Here is an 8,490-nt window from a genome sequence, read left to right as displayed (position 1 = left end):
ATTGTAGGTCAGCTTATTTCATAAACAAAAGCTCTAAGGAAAGTCCTGAGATTTTTAAGTAAGCCAGGCCTTCTGAATGGGACATGATATGGACAGTAGAATAAGACAGGTTGAGTTCCATTGACATTACTTATTCTTTGTATGATCTTAGGTTATCTGCACACACTTTCAAAATTTAACTTTCTTGGTTTGTAAAATTGAGGAAATAATAATAGCTGTCCCATAGGGCACACTATCAATCCCAATATGCTTTGTTAGTCCATTCATTTTTCCAATGCTTAATCAAAGAAGCTTTAATGGCCTATATACTTATAATATTGATATATTCACGCACCTGTCCCAACTTGCTGTCCTTTCCAATATCACTTTGTTTTTATCACACTCCTTAATATCTCTCCTTTGTTAGGTCATGATCACATGCTTAAATCATTTTTGATGTTTGCTAAACTCTGTATGAGAGATGGAAGAATTATGAGACAGGAACGTCAATGTGAAAGGGTAAAATATATGGAGAATATGTAAGGTGCCAGCATATGACAAAACCCTAAAGATGTACAATGGTCACAAGCCATGGAAGAAGATATGACAACTGACTTGTCAACCTTGCCGCCTCCTCTGTAGTCTCCTAAATCTTATCTTCCTTTTGTCTAATTTATGAAAAATGTTTCCTACAGTTGTCTCCCAAAAGCAGAGTTGTCCCCATGCTATAATATACATTGACCACTCAGATTCATTTAAAAAATACATCTTGCTTTTATTCCCAATATAACCACATTTCAGAAGTTAGATCATAGCCAGTTAGATTACACAGAGCGCGCGCACGCGCGCGCCCCCACACAAACATACCTTGAAAAAAGTGTAGATCACTTGATTTCTGGAAGTTGTTTCTCAATACCTCAGTGCACCTGATCACAACATCTTGTAATCTGGGCAGGAGGTAAGGGACGTGATGTTAGGCGTACAAACTTAATATTGGGGATGCATTTTCTACCTAGAAATGGTCCTACATTCTACCAGAATGGGTTAAAAACAGATACGCGCGCGCGCGCGCACACACACACACACACACACAGAATTAAATGCACTACATTTGCTGTATTGCCTGCTAAAGGCATAAATATACTGGAGTGGAGATAAAGAAGGGGATGGATGGGAAAGAGTTCAGTACTCAGTGTAAACCTTAAAGGAAATGAGGCAGTGCAAGGGGAGAGAGGATCAGGGGAAAATAAATTATGTAGGCAACAGAACCATGCATCAAAAGTCTTTTCAATCTCTAAACTGGCAAATTTTCTCCAGGGGACCATCAGTCAAACGATGTCAAATTGAGCTGGTTCTCTTGTAATGCCTGTATTGTGTAGGGCCTTCCTTGTAGGAACACAAGTTCCACTCTCGGACTTAGTCGCAGTGCTTCCATTATCTTACAGAATTGATTGCTGCAAATGGTTCCTGGGAGGTGTGACCTGCTTAAAGGAAAGAAGCTAGGTTTCTTTTCTTGTTACTGAGGAAGGAAGACACTTGTCAGGATGTGAACTGTGTGGGTGAGAAGGAAAAGCGGAGAAAGAATCTGGTAATTCCTTCTCTTACAGGAGGAAGAGAAAGAAGATAACATCGGAACCTTGGAGAGGAGAAACACAGTGCATTTATTTCCAGCATCCCCGCAGTCACTTCACGTCTCTTCAGACTTCCCCTATTCTGTAGTCTTGACCTGCCCATGCACTTGAACTCCACGCAAGCACGAGGATGGACTGGGGGAAAAGGCCAGGTCAGCGCGGTGGGATACTGCTTCCCCTAAAATGAAAACTCAGCATCGGGCCAGCAGTGGGTGTGCGCGCGTCGATGCCAGAGGATGCGTGCGTGGAAGCCAGCGGACGCAGTGGGCCGGGCGCCGCCCTCCAAGCCGCCCCGCCCAGCCCACCCCACTCCCCCTTGTATAAAGGCCGCGCTGGGGCCCGCCCTCCTCACAGCCCCGGAGCGCGGCCTGCCGGGGAGGTGGCTCGCGCGCTCCCCACACAGTCATACTCCGCGCACTCACACACTTGGAAGCGCCTCCCCACCTCCCTCCCCTGCCCTCCTCTTGATCTGCTCTTCTCTCCCTCACCACAAATAGTCGCCGACCTGCTGCCAATCCGCCTCTCTCTCTCTCTCTCAACATGACTGACTGGGAAGCGGTGGCTCGGGCAGAGCAGCTCTGCTGGCGCAGGCAGGAGGAGCAGGAGGATTATTAAATAACGCAGCTCGACTCTGTGCAACTGGGAGTGGAGAGGAGCCCAACAGCCGAGAAGGGGAGGGAGGGCAGAGGAGGGGGACCAGGAAGGACACCCCCGTGCCCCGAAGACATAAATCCCTGAGTGCCCGGGAGGAGCCTTAACAAGCGCACGGAGCCCTCAAGGTAGTAACGCCCCTGGTGCCTCAGCGCTCAGTGGGTCGCGCGTCGCGTCGCCGCTGTGCGGGGCCGGCCGCAGGCGGACGCGGGGATGACCGCTCGGCAGGTGACCGCGCCGTGTCGGGGGCCGCCCGGCAGCAGCGCCCGCCCAGGCCCGGAACGCCGGCCGCGGGCCCGGCGTGCTCGGCGCAGAGACCTGGCCTTGCGGGCGGGGTGGGAAGGAGGCGGGCGGGCTCGCTCACCACCGGCCCGCGACTCCCAGTTCGCTGCGTGGCCATTTCCTCCACGCTGCTGCGTGGTTTGTTGCCTGCGGCCGCGGCGGCCGCTCCAGGGCGATGCGGAGCGCTGGCCGAGGAGACAAGAGTTGGCGCAGGCTTCGGGTCGCTCCCCTTCCTCGCCACTCGCGTCCCGCAGGTAGAGGCGACCGGCCAGCGCTGGCGCCCCGGGCTGCGGGTGCTGAGGCGGGGACGGCGGCGAAGAGGGAGAAGGGGAGGAGGGGGCGGGGAGCCAGGGGCTCCCGGAGGAACCGCAGTGCCGGGCCGGGACCGCCTCTTGCCTCCGCCTGCTTGTCTTCTGGCGCCGGTTTCCTGGGTTGGAAGCAAGACCTTGCCCAGAGGCAGCAGTAACGGCAGCGACTTAGATTGAACCACTTGCTTTGTGGTGGAGCGTCAAGGGCGCCAGGTTGTGTGTGTGTGTGTGTGTGTGCGCGCGCGCTCCAGACTAACCAGTGGGTTGGTTCACCTGAGCAGAAAGTCAGCCGTAAGCTGAAACCGCATGTGGCCCCCTGGCCCCTTCGACTTTTGGCTTGTGTCCCAGGGACTCGTACACACGGTGCCAGCAAGGGGTAAGGGTGACGGAGGGATTTGTGAATGGTGCTTCTGCGTGCGTGGAGGCTGAGCCTTGCTGATGTAAAGGAGGAGGTATCCAGAGTGAGAAGAAAGGCTATTTATGGCAAAGAGTTGTGAAATTTCTTGGGGTTTCCTTTTAGTGTATCCTGAACTGCTCGCTCTCGCTCTCTCTCTCTCTCCTCTCTCTGCCTCAGAATTAGAAACAATTTTGCTTCCCCTTCCTCTCGTGGGACATGGAATATGAAATGAAGTTAAAAAAACACTCATATTTTTACAGGTAGAAAAAAATGCTTCTTAGAAGTTACAGATTCTTTGCCCTTTAATGTTTTTATGTCCTCTTCTCCACCCCTCTTACCTTTTCAGGCAGTCAGTAGGACTTACAAGGCAGAAAATACCTACTTGGTTTCAACAGCTTTCATTTCTGAAATCTTTACAGTTGAATACCTTCCTATTGAAATGCAACACACATCCTCCCTTCTCTGCCCCTCAAGGGCTATTAAAAATAATGTGTATACGTTTAACGTAAAGCTGGTTTTATTAAAAGCCTTAGGGAGAACGGAGAAGAGGACACCTAGGTGGGGGTCAGTTATCACTGGTTCCTTCAAAACTGGTTATTAAGGGAAGACCTAAAATACTGTTAATCTAGGCTATAACATAATTTGTTTTGGTTTCTCTTTCTGTTTGCTTTATGACAGGTACATGTTCCAGATACATAACTTGAAACTTAAAGATGACTTGGGACAGTGCCTGTCACGGTGCTTATAAAATGAATGTTTTCTCTTAAAAGTAGCAACCTGTACTTTTATAGAACTGTGACTGGGTTTAGTAGTAGGACAGTATCCTTAATATTGCAAACTGAAATGTCTCTAAAAGCCTGCCAACACAATGTTTTTCAAATATTGAAATTCCATGTTGTAACCACCCTTTCAATAGTTTCACAGAAGAAAAAGAGAAGTTGGTCAACCTATTGTCAGAGTGATTTGTCTTCATTTAAATTAATTATTTTGATCAAAACAAACCAACTGTTGTTTGTATTGTTTTATTGCTTTCCTTAACAGTCCTGTTCTTTGAAAAACAAAGCAGAGTTAAGGATTTGATATTTTGATTTTGTTAGATTTATATTACTTTGAAATACATTTTCAACACGGAAGCATGTGCAGCTTTAAATACTAGGTTAGAACTCAGATGGAGAACCCCACTCTGAGGGTTATTACCTCAACTATCCCAAACTATTTGAACATAGATATAATAGGGAATTTAAAAATGTAATTGATGAACTGTATTACTGCAATCATTAAAAGTCCGATTTATGAGTATTTTGTTTTTTGACAGTCAAGAGAATCAGCAACTGTTTATCATTTTAAAGATACATTATTTATACCATAGAATGTTAATTTAGATAAAACAAAGTAGAAAATGAAAAATTTGTTATATTTTTACAATAATAGTTATTCAACCCTTTATTGCATTTTATTACTCATCATAATGCTCATAATAAAGGGCCTAACTTTTGCAAAGTACTACTGTCTAGGCATTGGGGAGGAATGGGAGATTCCTTGTTCCCTGTCCTTCAGGAACTTACTTGCCATGTGGGAGGAATCTGATGCTCATGCTTGAGCGTAGAGTTAACAACCCGTAACAATAAGAGATTACGGAGGCCGAGGCGGGTTGATCATTGAGGCTAGGAGTTCGAGACCAGCCTGGCCAACATGGCGAAACATATGAAAAATACAACAGACAAACCAACCAACCAACCCAGCGACAACAAAACAGGTCTACCCTGGAGTCATACTCTAATTTTTTCTATTTTCCTCCCTTTCTTATCCTTTATCCCACTTTTTCTTCCTCTTCCTTCTCCTTCTTCTTTGTCAAATAGAGGTTTGAGTTATTGTCATTGATCCATACAAAGTCCCTCTCTCATTTATTTTCTTTAATTCCCACTCCCCATTTCTATTCCGTCTTCCCATGTGCAACCTTCCTAATATGTTTGATATGCATCTTTTTGTTTGTATGTACTTTTAGAAAATGTTTATTGTTTTGTGTGCAAAAAAAATTAATTAAAAAAACAATAAGAGATTACATGTCTAATGAGTACTACAGGAGTTCAGAGCATGACAATAACATTTCATACTGGATTTTGTTTGAGAATGCTTCGGGGGTAGGTAAGACTTGCTTGATCTTGATGTTAAAGGATAACTAGGATTAGTACATTGTGGATAAGAAAAATATAAGGTATAAGATGCAAGTCTCCTGGAATAATAGAAAAGAACATATAAGGGAAGATAAGTTTGCTTTGACATAAATTGAGATATTGCTGGATATTTTGCAGAGTGCAGGTTGAGTCTGTTTTGGATGTACATCCTTCTACACATTCTATTCCATTTTTTTTTGTTTGTTTCTGAGATGGATTTTTGCTCTGTCACTCAGGCTGGATTTCAGTGGCGCTATCTCGGCTCACTGCATCCTCAGCCTCTCGGGTTCAAGTGATTCTCCTGCCTCAGCCTCCCGAGTAGTTGGGACTACAGGCGCATGCCACCCCGCGCAGCTAAATTTTGAATTTCTAGTAGAGATGGGGTTTTGCCATGTTGTCTAGGCTGGTCTCGAACTCCTGACCTCATGATCAACCCGCCTGGGCCTCCCAAAGTGCTGGGATTACAGGCGTGAGCCACTGCGCCCCGCCCGCATTCTATTCTTGAAGTTCATTGTTAATATTTACACATTTAAGAAGACAAATCTTTAACTTTATATTGTGTTTTTGTTTGTTAGTTTGTTTTTTGAGACAGAGTTTCGCTCTTGTCGCCCAGGCTGGAGTGCAGTGGCGCAATCTCGGCTCACTGCAACCTCTGCCTCCTGGATTCAAGAGATTCTCCTCCCTCAGCTCCCTGAGTAGCTGGGATTACAGGCATGCACCACCACACCCAGCTAATTTTTGTATTTACTTTAGTAGAGATGGGGTTTCACCGTATTGGCCAGGCTGGTCTCGAACTCCTGACCTCAGTTGATCCACCCTCCTCGGCCTCCTGAAGTGCTGGGATAACAGGTGTGAGCTACCGCACCTGGCTTATATTGCCTTTTAATAGACAATATATACTTGTATTACTATAATAGTGCAATAGAGTTCTTGTAGAGAATATGTACTTTAAATATTTAAATATATCCACATCTCACTAATGTGTTGAGTAAAAGTGGCACATGTGTAACCTCTTTATAGTGAGGTGTTTTCGGTATTTCCCTAAGCAAATCTTTTTAGGTTTGCTCTAAAGAAGTGTGATGATGTGTAAAAGAATAACAGTATTAATGGTCAGCATCTATTGAATACTTAACATTTTATTCTTCATATAAAATGTGTTGTCTATTAAATATATTTTATATTTTATTTTAAACTTCTTAGATTTATTGAATCTATTAGTTTAGATTTTATTTAAAGTTATCGTATGCAGCCACATAGTAGTTAATCTATCCCTATATTATTTGCCATAAATATAGAGCTATGATACAGAGCTCGTAGTGAACGTTTTAGAATTTTAGCAACAATTTTATGGCTATTTTAACTATCTTCTGATAAATAAGTTGTTTTAACAATAACACCATGACCTGTCTCTATTCTAAACTTAGTTGTTTTTTTCTTTGTGTATATAGGTTGATTTTAGACAAACTGCTTAAAATGCATTTCTTCATTTCAAGAATAAAAGGGAAACATATGAGTTGACTTTGAGCCTGTCTATTCAATATGACACCCCAGAAGTATGTTTTGGTGACAGTAAAGAAATTGCACAAATATTAGACATGACTTTCAATAAATAACCAAATGGAATTACTTTCAGATTAGTTGAATTAAAATATTTTCATATATATATTTTGTTGACAGTGAATAGAGTTATTACAAAAGTGAAAGCCTATTTAATCACCAATTTTATATTCGTGCAAGAGTGGAATGATTCCCCATGTAGTTAGGGTACTAGCCTATCTGTTAATTGGTACCTTTTGAATTTGGTTTTGGACTATATGTCACAGGTGTATCATTTCGATAATGTAATCTCGTCCACTGTATGACTGACAGCTTCTGCATGATTTCCCTATTGGACAGTGACAAAATCTGTTTGCTTTATAGTGAGTACACACGCTTCTATCAGCAATATTATCTTCCCTGTGCAAGAGTGTCAGTTAACAATAAAACATGAAGTCTAGGGTGGGAGAAGCAGTGAAAAAAGATGGGGAGATTGAGGAGAAAACACTGTAACAAAAGAAACATGTTTTACTATGAAGCTTAAACTGAATATTAAAATGTAAAGCTGACTATTCTAAACTGCAGTACATTACCAAGATATTGTTGTCAGTCTACTTTAAACAACCATATTGTATTTTAAGTTGTTTCCATGCAGGCTAAATTTTTTTAAAAGGTGTTTGTTGGAAGTGTTTACTGAGGTGTTTGATATATTACAAATTGTTAAAAGATTTCTGCTCAGATCATTAACTAATGAAGTTATTTGCCAAATTCCTGGCCCTATACCTAGAATAACTTAAAGCACAGCTTTTGGTTTTGCGTCATTTACACTGCACTAACTCTTTTAAAATATTAATTAAAGTTAAACTTGATTAAAATTTTTGAATTTTTAAACTGTGCTTTGATACTAAATACAGTCCAAAGGACTTTTATAAAGAAACAGTTTATTGTCTAGTGACAATTCTTAATCTAGAGTAGTAGTTTTCAAAATGTGGTCTCCTAAGCAGCAATAGCAGGAAATATAAACTTGTTAAAATGCCATATCTGGAGCCCCACCACAGACTGATTGATTCAGAAGCTGTGGGGTGGGGTTCTCTATGTGATTCTTATGCACTCTAGAATTTGAAAGCCACTGACCTAGAGTATTTTAGAGTAAAAACTGAAGGCTGTGTCTTTCTTCTGTTTTATAAATAAGTACTTCCCTCAGTTGGTAGTAAACTAAGGTTCAGATATTCAGTTTTGGAAAATATTACATTGTCCATCAAAAGATTTTCATCTTAACTGTGTTTTCTGACCAAATTTTTAATGAGTTCCCATTGCTTATGCAAGAATTTGCTGTTGACTGGGGAGGGAATACATGAAAATTTAACTGGATAGTAATGACCGTAGGCTGGACCTTACTGGTAGGTAGTTACAATGCAAAGGGTATGCTCAATACAAAAGTTGACCAATTTCTGTTTAGTTTTGTTGACTCTCATGTGATATTTTTGGTTCTGGCATATAGTAAGCACCTTTCTCTGGATAAGATTATAGCT

The 8,490-nt window shown here is 42.5% G+C and overlaps 1 protein-coding gene across 3 annotated transcripts in view; it reads left to right on the top strand.

Moving 5' to 3' along the window:
- Positions 1-1,977: 1,977 nt before the first annotated feature.
- Positions 1,978-8,490, top strand: part of CCSER1 (coiled-coil serine rich protein 1) — a 1,484,089-nt gene continuing 1,477,576 nt past the window's right edge. For all 3 annotated transcript variants that reach the window (XM_055296996.2, XM_055296998.2, XM_055296995.2), the window contains exon 1: positions 1,978-2,389. The gene's annotated coding sequence lies outside the window, so the exon portion shown is untranslated. The remainder of the gene's footprint in view (positions 2,390-8,490) is intronic.

This window comes from Symphalangus syndactylus, chromosome 10 (assembly GCF_028878055.3).
Source record: "Symphalangus syndactylus isolate Jambi chromosome 10, NHGRI_mSymSyn1-v2.1_pri, whole genome shotgun sequence".
Lineage (NCBI taxonomy): Eukaryota > Metazoa > Chordata > Mammalia > Primates > Hylobatidae > Symphalangus > Symphalangus syndactylus.
Note: the sequence above shows the minus strand (reverse complement) of the source record. Positions and strands in the feature narration are given on the sequence as shown.